This window comes from Myodes glareolus, chromosome 17, assembly GCF_982192425.1.
Source record: "Myodes glareolus chromosome 17, mMyoGla1.1, whole genome shotgun sequence".
NCBI lineage: Eukaryota > Metazoa > Chordata > Mammalia > Rodentia > Cricetidae > Myodes > Myodes glareolus.
In genome coordinates, this window is record NC_142042.1 from 17,938,121 (window position 1) to 17,954,707 (window position 16,587).

Sequence of the window (16,587 nt, forward strand, 5' to 3'; positions counted from 1 at the left end):
TGTCAACTGTCTCTTTGGATTATCCCATTATGAACCCTTTGACTGGTATAATCCCTCTTTCCTTTGTTCTGCAAGACTGTTGGAGCTCAGTGCAGTGCTTGTCTGTGGATTTCTGCCTCTGCTTCCATCTGTTATTGGATAGAGTGTCTCCAATAGCAATTAGGATATTCACCAATCTGCTTACAGTAGAAGGCCAGTTCAGGTACCCTTTCCACCATTGCTAGTAGTCTTAGTTGGGGTCATTCTTCTGGGTTTCTGGGGGCTTACCTGACACAAGATTTCTCCCTAGCCCCTAAATGCCCCCTCCCCCATCAAGAAGTCTCTTTTGTTATTCTCCTCCTTCTTCCTGCCTCCATCCTGCTTCTGGCACCAAGCCTGCAGAACCAGCTCCCTCTAGTTCCCATCCCTCCATTCCCTCAATCCCTTCCCCTAGTTTACCCAGGTCCTGCCTCCACATAAGAGGAGTACCTAGGTCCTGCCTCAATTTGATGAGCCTTTCTATGTGTAAGCCATGGGAGGCCTGTCCCTTCTGAATGGAAATCCAGGAGCTGTGTAGATGGGAAAAAGAAGGGGATGGGAGGAGGGGAGAGGGGGAAACTGGTTGGTATGTAAAAGAAATTAAAAATGTTATTTAAATAAATTTAAAAAGGGTTTATATATTTATCGCTTCAGGTTTGGATGGCTGAGCAATGAGGCCTAAAACATTAGTTCATAGAAAAATATTTTATATATATATATATATATATGTATATATATATATATGCCAACACACAAAGATACAGATGTGTGTGTGTGTGTGTGCGTGTGTGCGTGTGTGCATGTTTGTACAAATACCGTGGATGAATGTGTATGTAACTGCCATGTACTCAGGAAGCTCAAACTACAAATACCCTCACATCTCGTTCACATTTTTGTTTAATTGTGTTGAGTACCTATTGGAGTGTAAACGTGAACTCCCCAGGCTTATGTATTTGGACACATAGTTCCCAGATAATGGCACTGTTTTATGGGACTTTTGGGTCTGACCCAAGAGAGGGAGTGGTCATTTGAAGGTGATAAACTGCAGCAGCTACACTTGATGTCTCTCTGCTTCCTAGGTAATGCTTTCTGTTACGAGCTTAATGCTCTGGCTCCCAAAAGCAAAGCTGCAAAGTAAAGTAAATGCTGTGTCTCAGAAGCTGGTTCTGTCATCTATTTGTTTGCAGCAATGGGAAAAACAAATAACATAGAGTGCCTTTACTTTTCATAAACAAGAAGTTTATTAATCTTTGTTTAGAGAGCCCTATCACCGATACTATAAAGTCTAGCGTTGTTTAAGGTGGGGAAATCTGCGTGATTTATTAGTATCACACTTCTTGCTGTCACTTTGTTTACTGGAAACTAACTCTGCTGGCCCAGTCTGAAGGCACATAACTGCTTCTCTTTCATGTGGGTTCTCAGTAGGTGGTTTGCATCTGCTTAGCAGCATATGTACCCGCTGATTATCATGTGCTAAGGCACAGGCCAGTTCTCTTCACCTGACTCTGTATTCCCATGTCTTAGTGAAATTCTCACTTGGAGCACTTAATAGTGATTTTTCTCCTATGAAACATTCCTAAAATGAATCTGATGATTTTCCAATATTTCTAGCATATGAAATCTGTATATTGATGAACTTACATTTAAAATATAGATTTATGCATTATATATATACTTCCATATCAAATAATTAGATCTATCATTCCACTTATTTTTTAAATTGTAGAGCGTTATTAATGTGCATTACAACAGAAGAGTTGATATTTCCACATAATTTACATGAAAAAAACCCAATGACAATACTACTCAAATATATATTCTACAGTCTTGAAGAGCCATCATACCTAGCTTGCAACATAGGTATCAATTTTATTTACATACATTTTTAATGTAATGATCTATTTTAAATTATTTGTGACCTATTAGATAGGAAGGGAAATGTTCAGCAAAATTGGATCCTGTCGGAAAATCCAAGTAATGATTTTTTTGAAAAATATTATGCTGTGACATATTAGGCTTTTACCCAAAGTGAAAACCACTATGCCAGAACCATAGATATTTAATAAAAATAAAGGAAAACCTGTTAAGGCAAATGCCTTGGTATATACTAATATCCGCTTGCCTTTCCTTGCAATTTCTTTCCTTGGCACAAAGGATCTCAATGCTTTTAAGTGTTTTTATGTAGCTGGAAGAATAGATTTTTCAATATATCTTGATTCCCAGGGCTCTATGGGTTTAGAAAACCCATGCAAACCCTAACTCATCTAAGTGATATTTTCTTATATGAACACTGTTATTCCACAGAGACTGGTTTGCTGAGTGGATATAGTATACACTATTGCATTTCCTTCTCTGTGGTATATTCAGGTCTTAGTGTAGTTCCAAAGACTAAAAGGTTGAATAAATGAAGAACAGGTGTAAATTAAACAAGGTAGAGCAGACATAGGTGAGGCAGAAATAAATGGCTCACAAACCTTGAATTTGCTCAGAGCAAAAGGTTGCATCTCAAGGATAAAAATACCTGTTCAGATTATTTGCTCTGTTTCAAGGTCATATACCATGGCATCTCAGTGCTCTTTTGGTATCATTGTTGTGATACAGGAGAGTATCTAACATAAAGCTGACTTAAGGAAAACTTTACCAAAGGTATACTAATGCGTAGGTGTACTTATTTCATGCACTAATTTAATAAGTATTAATAATTAACACCAGTTTAGGAGTGTCTCCTAAAATTTTCAATAAACATCAAGGAAGAGAAATAAAGAATTTCTAATATACCAGAGAAAAATATGAAATAATTCCAGAAGCAGCCTATAACACAAATTGACAATACAAGAATGTAGTGTGAGCCAGCATTTAGATGTGTGTGTGTGTGTGTGTGTGTGTGTGTGTGTGTGTATGTGAGCGAGAGAGAGAGAGAGAAAGAGAGAGAGAGAGAGAGAGAGAGAGAAGAAAAGAGAAGAGGGAGAGAGTGTCTCTGTTCTGTTCCTTGTCTTTTTCTGACTGTTCCTTTGCCACTTTGCTTCCACTCTACTAAAGAATTTCCATCCAGGTGCTAGATAGGAAAAGACACAATTATCATTGGTGTCAATGTGAAAACATTTTTGAAAACACTAATATCTCCTCATGTAACATAATTTTCAACAAATTCCTTTGTACAAAATGTCTTCACTCAGTTATACCTAACTAAGCAAGGTTGGCAAACTTTCCTAATTGTGTGCCCAGAGAGAAAGGTTAATGTTTTTTTGCTTATCATCTGCGTATTGGACTGACTTCCATTCTCTAAAATCTGTCAGTGAAATATCTAAAATCTACTTCTTATAACTTATAAAATCATGAGAATGGGGTCACTCAATATAGATAGGGGGTCATTGATCATTTGATATAGAAAATTAAAAAAAAACCTCCAACACTCAGTTTAAAAAGTCAAATGAATCAGTGAAATATCGACATTGCTTTTGAGTCCATAGTGAAAGATTCTTCTTCTCAACCCTAAACACTCCTGATAATCTGAAAGTGAAGAAATATTTTATTTGTTGAAGAAAACCTATTTTCTTTAAAGTAAAGCTCATTGTATACAGGAAAGTGTTTTTTGACTCAGAAAGGAAATATTAATTTGAGAGAATAAAATGATAAATGTTGCCTTTGTGCCGATGGTAAGAATCCATATGAATTGAGAAGTACTTCATTAATAGTCTTTAGACATCTGTAATCTCAGCAAAGCAAGAAAAATCAATTTTTTGTGTGGTTTGTTGTAGTTGTTATTTTCCATTTCTACTAAGCACCAGATATGGAAACCATGCAGATAATAACTGATTCCATGTGAAATTTTTTCTTGTTCCTAAAGCAATATGAAGCATCTTCATGCAGAATAGTGATAAAATGGATATTGTGCAATCTCTACTATTAATTGATTATAGGAGTTGTTAAGCTACAGAAGGTTTAGTGTTTCTATTTTCACTGAAAATACTAAAATACTTACTGAAGGATAAATATAATGGAAAGTGAAAGTGTCCCCTGTGGATTTTTTGCAACCAAGGTCCATATTAATTTTAGATGTAATGTGCAGCTTCATTTAGAAAAAATCACCTCATCATTGTCTGCTTTAGGCTACAGTGGCCATGGGAAATAGTTCAGTTTATAATTGCAGTAATATCTCTCCAGTCTGCTATTATTAGACCTACTAACAATAGAGTTTCAATTTTAACTTAGATAAAATAAATATTCTATTTGGAGCTCAAATAGAAATTTCATCTGAGAGATTTTAAAGCATTTGCTAATACTGATAATTTGCATAATAATTATTCTGCAGGGTGCAGACATAATGGTCCTCTCACACATCTAGAAGTTTTCTTTATTTTATATCTTTAAATGTTGACATTAAAATTAGATAAATGCTCTGATACATGTCTCTGCTCTTTATTGAAGAGAGTACAGTTTTACTCTAGATTAAAATATCACCAATATTAGCAGTAGTATCCTGTTTTCAAAAGCCACTCCAAGGTAGATATGCTATCCAAAAGTAGGCATAAAGAGTACTAGAGATTAACTACCATTAAGCTAAACATTGCATCTACCAGAAAAAGAAATGATTTTGTCACTGCTCACCTCCATCTTGTAGTAGCCACAGCAGGGTAACCAATGACAGGTGTGTCTCAACCCAACTCCCATATTCCGTTCCCAACCTAACACAGACACACACACACACACACACACACACACACACACACACACACGATAATAAGGTAAAATATAACCAGTTTAATCTACTGAAGGTAGAACGAGGAGATAAAGCAAGAGTGATTTTATTTATTTGGTGCAGATAACCACGCTCCTTAAAGGCAATGGCCTGAGAGTTGGAAGTGCCCTAGGGATCCTTAGTTACCTGGTAACACTGTCATGATTTCCATAGCATCTTTGTCTGTGTTCTCTGTCAAACTTCATCTCTCCTATTTCTTTAGTCTTTTATTTGATCCTTTGGATAATTTATTGCTGCTATTGTGTTTTCTTTGAAGTTTGCATCAGTAACAAAACAGTTTCACTATTATTAAAAGATTCATTTTCCCAAGTGGATTGTGACTTCCTTAGGGAACTCCTAAGTGGCTTCACAATTGTTGCTCATAGTGGTTGTTCTAACTAAAAAGTGAGGATAAAAAGTCAGATGTACTAAAGTAGAAAAAAATGAAATATCTGTATATACCATTTACTTGGATCTTCATTTTGTAATCTAAATCTGCTGTTCTCTGATAGATTCAAGGGTTGCTTTTTAAATTATCTGTAGGAAGCATTCACAGAAACACCAAAGATGTGACCTTTGCTCTATTTGCTTGCTTTGTCTCTATCTTTATTGTATCAAACAAGACAAGAACTCGTACATTCTCTATCATAATAAAAACAAAGAAAACTATCGATATAGGAAAATGATTAATTTTCTGTTGGAAATTCTGAATTCCTTTTGTTGTGGTAGAATAGAAATTATAACAGAATTTCTATTTTCACTCAATGCCTTTTATAGAAATGAAACGTATTTTTTGCATTTCTTTTATTTAGCAGTTACTTTTTAACTGGATCTAATCTCTGCACTTTTCACTATCTTATGAGTCCTCAGTGTGACTTTTTCTACTTGTAGGGATGAGAAAGTCACCAAAATTAGAAACCTCTTTTATATCACTACATTTCCTATCACATGGGAGATAGTTCTCCCATGAGTTAAACACTTATGTTTTTAAAATCGTATCATTTTAAAATTATTAAATTATAATTATCAGTTTAGGGACTTCTCTTTTATCATATTGGGATTATTCATATATTTTAACATAAACATACATTCATTTTTATCAGCAAACTGTAGATTTATTGTACTTACCTTGACAAATAAGAACAGAAATTTTTACCTAAAGTAATCAGGAAAAACAAAACCATATTATCTATTATAAACCCATATTAAATACTTGATAGGAAGACATTCGGGAAAGAGATAAAGGAGGCAAGAAGATACTTTTGTTTTGTCAGATTAATACATGAAATACACCAAGTAAATATTTAACCTGGCATCACACAACATCTTTCCCCTTTTTTATATGTCATCTCTTCAATGCTCTAAAAACACATAGCTTTTTAAGCATAGCCATGAAAATGCTTTCACTGTGTATCTGTAAGCATAGGGAATAAAAAGTCTGTGCTTGGACAGACTTTTTTACATTTATAGTAGAATGTTAATTTGCTTAGGATTGCTTGGAGGAAGTTTCAGATGTTGATTCTTATTGAAAAATCTGGTTGCACAAAGTACTGTGAAAGCATCAGGAGAGAAGAGCCAAGAATGAAGAAGGAGACTTCCTATGGGCTTTCTAACTGCTTCCCAATACAGAGTTCACAGTGAGTGTTGATAGATTTATGATAATGTAAGCAACTTCTTAAATTAGCATAAATAAAAACAAAAGAGCCTAGGCAGCAAGTAATGGGAAGCCAAGGGGCCAGCACATTCTCTGCTTCACTAGATTGCTACCAACTCACTAAAGCGAATGTTATCAAGAGTTTGATAGTCCTTTGGAAGCCATGTTAGTGACTTAAGTTTTATATCCAAGAGCTTTGTTTAAGATTACTGTCTACATTCTGAGCAGAGCTCAAGGTCTAAAAGCTGCTCAATACACATTTTAGTGCCACCCTTTCCCTGCAATCTGAATTCAATAATGTTGCTCTTCTAGAAGCTGCAAAATGGAAAGTGAGAGAATGATTTATGAGGCTTAGCTATGCATGGCCAGATAAGAAAGCTTTAACTGATGCTTGCAGGATTCTCTTTAATGAAGTACAACTTGCCAAGATAAGTTCAGGCAAATGAAGCTTCTGTCACATTATGTTACAGTGAAAGAAATGACAGACTAGCCCAGCAGATGGAGGTTAATAGAGAATGGTGATGTCAGACGATGTAGTCTAGGTGACTGCACTACGATGGAGCAGATGCATCAGTGCTGCGACTGGAAACAAGTTCATAACACACACATTCGTGGAATCTGTTCAAATTGCACATAGAAGCTTTCTCTATTGAAGCAGTCACCTAGGCCACATGCGGATTTATTTCCAAGCCAGCAATCCCTTTCAACAGAAAGCCCCTGCATTCAGCACCAGCTCCTATCTTAGATGGACGGTTAACCTTAAAACCCCTAGTGTTTCGCTTTTTCAATGAGTTCTTAAGGCCTTGTCTGAATATTGTGTTTAAGTGTCACTACCAAGGCTATTATGTAAATGAATGAATTGTCGCACCTCTCTATCTCGGGTTTTCTCAGCTTGAATGCAAACCATGAGCCTCTCAGCAATGGATTGGAAGAACTCAGCTGTGCCACTCCAGAGAAACAATGAGCCTAGGTCTGGAAAGAGAAAATGGAACTTTTTCCTTCAAATCAGAAAGGCTTGAGGCTGACTTTGTTTCAAATGAGTCATCGCCTTCCATTAATTGCCTTCCATTAATTGTACATTCCTCTGCAGTGGAGAATGTGGGCAAACACCACAGCTCTGCAGACAGAGACATCAGGGAGGAGCTAATTGTTCTGTAATACTTCAAACATACCTAACAAAGTAGAAGATTTCTCTGTGGTCACTAAACTCGGAAATTCCTAAATCTCTGAAGGCAAACACTTAAATCCCACACTAGCTCAGAATTGAGTATAATAGAGGGTTATTTATTTAGGGGCAGACTCACAGATCACAGTCCTCTGCTCGAACAGGGAACGGGAAACAGCAGCAAAATCCCGCAGCCTGGAAAGAGGCCTGAAGGGCACACTTTCCATCGGCATTTATAATATAATAGGCCACGCCCAAGTGGGCAGGTAACTTAAAGGTTACTGGTGGTAGGAATTCCTACAGCAGGTCTCTTGCCCATTTTTATTTTTAGATAGGTTTCAAGAGATATTTTATGTTTATAAATCAGTCTGGTGAAAAATATGAAATTTTCCTTTGACCTCTCTCTCTCTCTGTTTCCCTTACTTTACCAATGGAAATTGATGTGCTCCATCTATTGTCATTAATTGAGCAGTATGGATGAACTAGTATTATCATAGCATATTTGTAGTACTGCAAGTCTTGCAGAGTGCTTAATGGTGTGTGTCCACCATTGTACCATTATTACAGAATGGTTTTGTTACCTGAAAAATTCCACTCATTACCTCTTCATCTCTTTGCTTCTCCCTCTCCCCAAACTTCAGTTGTTCAACTGGTAGGACATAGAATTGTGCATTAAATATTTATCATATTCCATTTTATTGTAGAAGCTGATATATGAAACATGTACGCTTTTTGTGAAATCATTTAAGTAAAATTAAATTAGAAATTTCTGCAGAAATAAAATTACCATATCCTGTTTGCCACTGTCACAGATGTTCTTTATGTAGAAAATTATGTGACTTGAGAGCAGGAACTGGCCATAGTCTCTACAAATGTGTTTAAGTCGGAACTAAGTTTCTACATACACCAGAATGGCAGGAATTGTAAGTCTATCTATTGTATGGACTACAGCAAAGTGAATACACTAATAACTACCTAAAGTTTATTTTATTTTTAACTAATTTCCTCAACATCATCTTTTCTGCTTCTTAATGAAGAACTCAGGAGATTCTTCACTTCATTCTCCTCAGCTCCAGTGTGTGGGTTAATCTAAGGAGTTGTTTGTACTGGTGGTGATGGGTCTTTTCTGAAGGTCTAAAAGCCTCCTTGAAAATTTCTACAGGAAAGTGTTTAAAATGCACTCTTTTGAATACATTTAAGATTACTACATTAGTTAGCTTTGTGTTTATGACGGAGTTTCACGTTTCTAGCTGTTCAAGTCCAGGATTAAACAGCCTCATGAATTCGGGTCTCTAATCAGGAAGAAGTTGGTTGTGGCAGAAGTTGTATCTCAAGCATGCAGGCATAGAAGAAAAAAAAAATCGGAGCCTCATGATGATCTCCAAGTGCACACATCAAAAACCTAAGGGCATATCAATCGACTTATCAAAAGCTACAACTCTACAGACCAGGCCTTTTCAAACTGAAATTTTGGGAACAGAGTTCATATTCAACCATGGATATAGTTTTCATTCATTTTTTTAAGTTACTCAGACCCATCATGCATTTTTTTGTTTGTTTCTGTCAAGCTCTTAGTTTTGTAATAATTTCATGTTTACCTCTGATTTCATTGCTAGTCAGGACAATAAACAGCTCCTTGTAGTCTGAGACTGGGGCTAATTTGAGTTTGCTCCTTTTATGCTCCAAAACTTAGCAAGCCCACTATCCCGTAGTTTCTTCATCTTATATAGCATGCACGACTTAAAAAAATCCCAAAGCTGTGTTGCTGTATAGCACACATGAAATGAATTTTGCCTTTAAGTAGTGAGATTCTTTCAAAATTTTCATGTTGCCTTATATTTTTCAGTTTCTTCAAAAATGAAACCGATACAAAGAGAGGTGATTATGTTTAAACAAAACATGAGTGCATAGGAGGAGGCTCCAAGTTTCTTATTTAAGAAATTATACTTTCATATCATGTATTTCTATCTTGCAGTTTTGTTTATTTCAAGCTCATTAAATTATTATCTTAAATTTTTAGGAGCTTGATTAGCCAATATAATAGGGTACCTACACATTCTTTGATAGTATGATTATCATGATACATATAATATCATGTTATAAAGAATATCATAGTTCTAAAAATTACTGTTCATGAAAAATTGCCATAATTCATATATTTACAGAATTTTCTTTATGTCTCCAGAGAAAAAGCATGCAATGTTAACATTTCCCTTAAAGGCATTTTGTATTTCTTTTTTTTTAGTTTTCTTTTCTATATATTTATATTCAAACATACAATGAAACAGTATCTCCAAATTGAGTTCTCACAATAGGTACTATGTTAAACCCACCCTTTGTATAATATCATCAAATGCCCTCAAATATTTATTATATGTAGTTGCTGTGTTTCTTATTTTATAGATAACATAACTTATAAATAAAATAAAACTTAAAATAAAATTAAAAAACTTTCATATGTGTTATGACTTGTACAACTGATACAAATGCTTTTACCGTAGCAATAAGCAAGGATGAACAAATAAATGTGGGCTGCAATTACATTACTCAATGCTCAGTACTCACTCTGGCCAACTGAACTGTAGCGAGCAGACCAATCTCTTGTCTACTGAATGAGAAACTCTATTTTAGTTGTATAAGACAAAAGTCTTGCTCAGTTGTGATAAGGTTGTAGTAATACATATAATTGCCCTTATTTATTCTCCATTGCAAAACTTCCTCTTGATACTTGTACCTGTCTTCCAACTTGAGTGCAGTTTTATTTGGGGGAATAATAATTATGAACGTGGACTACAGAACAAGATTCCCTGGCTTGGATCACATTCTTCCTGAACTATAAATTTTGACTTTGGTAAAGTAACTTTCCAATTCTGTGCCTCAATCGCATTCCCATTAATAAAATAATGTGAACATCCACTATCCCAAAGTTTTGATATTAATATAGTTTCCATATGTAGTGATTAGAGTATAATCAGACAATAGGGAAAATAAGTCAATAATCCTAAGATATTTGATTCCTTATCACCAAATAGTCAACTATTATTTATAATTATATACATACAGCTTGTGTTGAAGAAGTAAATGATGAAGAATAAAATAAAAATGGTCTAAACACAAATAACTCAGTATGCATTAGCACAAGCAAAGAAACAATAATTAAAAGCACCCACCATACTGTATAGGTGTGTGTTTATTAGCGAATGTGTGTGAGTGTGTTTGTGTGAGTGAGTGTATATGTGTGTGTGTGTTCTCATTTACATTTGGAGTTTTAATACTATTTTGGAATCTGGACATCATTCATAGTAAAAAAAAAAAAGAAAAGTATTGCAGTCCTGACTTGCTGCTTCATCCCATAATTTTGTTTTTAAAAGTATATTGCAAAATGTCTGTTCCTCAGCAGTGACTTTGTGGAAGAAAAAGATTAAATTGAGGGCATCTTCTCAGATTTTTGTATTTGTGCTGGCTGTAAGTGGAGTCTGTACTTTTTTGTTCCCGGCTGCCCAGACCCAAATAATCACATAGAAACTATATTAATTACAAGACAGTTTGACTGATAGAGCAGACACATTTCAAGCTTGCTCTTATATCTTAAATTAATCCATTTCTATTAATCTGTGTATCTCCACAAGACTGTGGCTTGGTCGTAAGATTCTTCCATCTTTCTCTTTCAGCAGCTACATGGCCATGGCATCTCCTGACTCTATCTTCTTTCTCCCAACATTTAGTTTATTTTTCCTGCCTAGAACTATTCTCCCCTGCCATAGGTCAAAGAAGGTTCTTTATTAACCAATAGTAATAAAATATATTCACATCATGCAGAGGGAAATCCCACATCAGTTGATAGTTGTGACCAAATGATATGTCAATGAAACTTTCAGTGGCAATCTCCATTCTTCAAGATCCTTACCCTAGTCTCAGAATTTATCTCTTAACAACTTTAGTAAATTTTATAATATTTGCTTGAAATGTTAGTTTTTCTTGAAGCATCCTGCTCTATGCATTTTCAGAATAAATCTGGTGTTTAAATGATACTGTGGGGGTCTCTATCACCTTTATGGGAGGGAATTACGGTGGGAGACAAGAAGGTAGTTAAATGCGACAGGACTCAGTAGCCAGTGCTGGTTCAAACATCAGGAGTCTGGTCTGAATTGATTCTTCTAGGCATATTTAAACACACTTCAATCTGGTAAAAACTCTTCTTGTGGTGAATAACTCAATCCTGTGTGCACAAACATACCTAAATCTCTTTGAGGAACAAAGCAAGCTAAATATAGATCAGACATGATTGCATCACAACTCTTTGTCAAGTACACATGATATCTTCTATAAAGATAGGTTATATTGATTGACTAAGAAAAATAAGTTTACAAGAAGGTTCTGAAGAAGAGTCTTATGCCAGAAAGTCTCCTTCAGAGATTGTGAAAAGGTCATCTGGCTAGAAGTCATGTCCACTCTAGCCTCTTAGGGAATAAATAGATTTTTCATTCCTTCCTATGAAGGAACAATTGTTTGTGCTTAACACATTTCAGGTTCCCCTGGTGCTGGCCTGTGAGCCTGAAGACCTTCATGCCTCCTCTAGAGAGCATAACCAAATATTAGAAAACTTTTAATTTTCCTATCCTTTTATGCTATAAAGTAGAGTAGCCAAATTTTCTATTTCTAGGTCATTCTTGCTCTGCCTGAGGCCTGGAGTCTCAGCCACTAGGTTTACTTATAATTAGAAAGTGTCCCTTGGGAAGCTTTTGTCCTTGGCTCACCTCTTTGAAAGATGCTAGTTGCTGTTACCACAACCTCAGAGCACCCAATCACATCCTCTAACCAACCATTAGAGTGAGCTGTCTCTAGATACTTGTTTTAGCTACATTCTTTAATCTTCTTTTTGCGTCAGTTTTACATATGTAAAATGAGACTAGTTAGAATACCGTCTAATCATCTTGTGTTGGTTAGTAATTAGACGATCTACTCTTTCCAGTGAATTCTGGCAAGGGATTGAAGAACAATAATGTCATTCTAAGGATAACTTAGAAGAAAAGAAATCAAATCTTTCTTGTTTATGCATGGAGTACTGTATTTAATACACTAATTTGAAAGAGCTTTCACTTTTAATAAATTAGCTTATCCTAATAGCCTTGAACCTTGTTGTACATGATTCTCCACTCATTTTTATGATGATCAATTTTAATGATCCATTTAATAACTTGAAATTAAATACATAAATAATACAATTTATATCTGAAGATAATTATATAATCTGTTTTAGTACTCTAAATGAAAGATAAATATGAAAAGAAAGAAAATGGATTTGTGATAAATTAATATAAATTTCAATATAAACAAAATTAACTATAAATACACTAGGAAACAAAAATATAATCAGATGTTGTAATCTGTTTACCATAAATAACTTTGGATTTCAATGATTAAAGACACATTCCCTCAAGAAATACAGGGAAAGAAAAAGAGCAGTGTCCTGGGATATTTGAATAAAATCAGTTTGTAATAACAGCTACAGTGAGAGAAAGAAGTTTGTCAGTCTAATTATAGCAAAATGTCATGTAGGAACAAATGGAGAAAGTAGTAAAGCTACTAACCAAATGCTAAGAAATTAGTGAGGAGCCATCTAAAGAACCCTACTGCTGTGATAAAACACCATGACAAACAGTAACTTGGAGAGGAAAGGGTTTATTTTAGCTGAAAATTCCATATTACTGTTTATCATCAGGAAAGTTGGAACAGGGATGTAAACAGGGTCGGAACCTGAAACCAAGAGCTGAAGCAGCAGACACGAAAGAGTACTGCTTACTGGCTTGTTGAATCTGGGATCTTATAGCACGTTAGGCTACCTGCCCACATATCGTGGGTTAGTTTCTGCTACATCAGTCCTCAATTAAGAAAATGTATCACTGGCTTTCCTAAAGGCCAACGTGGCGGAGCCACTTTCTCAACTGAAATTCCCTCATCCCAACAGCTCTGATTTGTGTCATGTTGACATAAAACTGGTCAGCACAGAGGGCATGGGAGAGTCTTTCAAGGAACTAAAGACAGAACACACTGACAGCTGTGTGAATGAGAATCTCCTCCATAGGCGGAAAATCTCCAAGTTTTCATACTTGGTCACATTTGATGGTGCTGGATTTGCAGGTTTAGGAGGGGTGGCCTTAATGGAAGAAACGTTTTTCTCCAGGCAGGCTTTGAAGTTTCATAGCCATGTACCACCCATAATTTGCTCTCTGTGGTTTAAGATGCAAGCTCTCAGTAGCCGTTTCACCTTCCTCTCTGACTGCCAGCTGCCTCCACTCCATCATAATGGACTCTGTCTTAGTTAAGGTTTTATTGCTGTGGAGAGACACCATGACCACAGAAACTTTTATAAAGAAAAAAAAAACCATTTAACTAGGTGGCTTTCATTTTCAGAGGATTCGTTTATTATCATCATAGTGTGACATGGTGGTGTGCAGGCAGACATAATGCTTAAGAAAGAGCCAAGAGGCCTATATCTTGTCCCAAGGCTGTTGGGACAACAGAAAGTAGTCTGAGGCACTGGTGATTCTATGAGCATATACGAGACCTCAAAGTTCACTCTTAAAGTTGTACAATTCCTCTAATGAGGCATATCTACTCCAACCAAACCCTGCTTCCTAATAGTGCAACTCCCTCTAAGCTTATGGGGTCTGATTAAGTTCAAACTACAACAGATACTATCCCTCTGGAACCGCAAACTAAATAAACGATTTCTCTGGCAAACTGTTTGGGTCATGAAGGTTTATGAAAGCCACATAAAAGAAACAAATACAGCACTAGAAAGGGTTAACAAGGAATAGAGGAACAGGAATTTATGAAAGGTTACATTTGAGTACAGGACCAGGGCAGGATATAGGAAGGAATACAGGGAAGAAGAGCTGACACCAAACATCTTTTGAAAAAGTAGCATGGAAACCTGATACTTCATAAGCTTCCTAAAATATATACATGCACACATACAAATGTATTTAAAGGTAATGCTTACTAGAAGATGATGACTAGCCACTACAGGCTAAGAAATAGCTAACACGGTGTCAGAAATGGATTATCTAGCTGACATAGCACAGAGAGATGCTATGTGTGCTGCTAGAAGAAAAAGAAGTAATCGTCGACCATACCTCGTCCTAAACTCAGAAAACTGTAATAACGACCGACTCGATAAGACATGTCCACTGGACCAGCAGCAGAACACACCTCATGGCACTCAGGGACAACGTTCTGATTGGATTCGAATATCATTCCTCAAGATGAAAGCCATACCTGTCACAATTATTATGAGTAAGAACCTATAATTGTATAGACTCAAAAAAAAAGAGAGCAGATAAAAGGTCCTAAAATATAACTTACTACTATTTTTCTCCCAGATGGGCATAGTTTTTAGTTGATATCTAAGGAAGAGTAATTGCACACAGGGATTAATGCATCCATCAGTCCCTATCAAAGATGCTTCTTTTTTTCATAGATGGTGATTAGTACACCAGACTCACAACTGGCTAAGGAAGAGTTTATAAGAGGATGTTTAATGCTCATGTTAAATAGGACATCTACATCACATTACCACTTACAAAGACTCAGGAATCACTGTGAACACAAGGTGAAAATACTGTAAAAACCAGAGGTAGTGAATGAATATGAGCAAACATTGCCTTCTGGACACAGCAGTATATTTGCACATATGAACCCATCACACTTCTGGTACTATGCACAAGATCTTCACAAGATTAAGCTGTATAAAATACCATCATTGATAAGGGAGATGGTTATGAATTTCCGCACATATCTGAAGAACTATTGGTAGTTAATGGCCTCTGTGAAAGGGAGAGTCAGTTTTCCTTCAAACTGGTAGGGTTTGCCTCATTGAACTGGAAGGCTGCACATTCAAGTGTGCATGGACAGCAAAAATTTTACTTGATGGGTTTTAAAACAATAGAGGACACAAATTTGGATGGATCTGGGAAAAGATTGGGTGATGGGTGAATATGATCAAAATATAATCTAAAATTCTCAAAGAGCAAACAAAATATTTACAATAAAAAAATTTCACCCAAACCAAACCAAAAACCAAACAACAACAAAAATGGGAAGAAAATTAAAGCAAAATGATCTCTGTTACTCGACTGGTGAATATTCAAGATAAATACCATTTTATCCAAACAGTATTAATACTATCTATTTCTGGGTCTTCAGAATAGACACCTCTGTGTGCCTATATTACACCATTACAGATCTCCCAAAATATGATAAATGAGTACGGACCACAAGTAAAAACTTTCTCTAGGTTACTAAGGGAGGCTATTTCATTTCTATCAGTGATAAAATGGGAATGGAAATATTTGAGTACTCCAGCAACAGCAGAACTCTTTGGTGGAACAAGCAGAGATTAGACTTCATCATATGGAGTTGTCCTGAGCACTGTAGGCATGGAAGGTCTATCCCCTCCCACCTGATGCCTGAAATCCCTCCTGTTGAAGATTCAATAAACAGTGTCTATATATTTAGAAAACAAGACATAGGAGAAATAGGAATCATTCCAGGGTAAAGTACATCCTGTATGCCTATCATAAACTATAAAGAACTCTCTTATGCTTTCATAGCAATGTAGAAGGTTGGCAGAGATTGTGTCCCTGTAATACAGAACTTCTGAAGATGACAAAACAACAAAAGAGAGACTGGGACTCTTGTTAACTTGCTCTAGTTCTAAGAATGGTGGCATGTGTGGTTGGATTGAATACGAGTCAAAGCCATAGGCAACCAAAACATATTGATTAAACAATCAAACATTTCTTCATCACTACACCATAAAATGTTTCATCCACTGTCTAGAAGTAGCCTTTACAGTGTACTAATACCTTGCTACTGTGACCATAGTTACTTCAGTAGGGAACAATATATAGACTGAGAAATAATTCCTAACATGCTATTTAAAATCTCAGTTAAAAGAATTGTATGGAATTCATTACAACACAACTTATTAACAAATCACATATAACA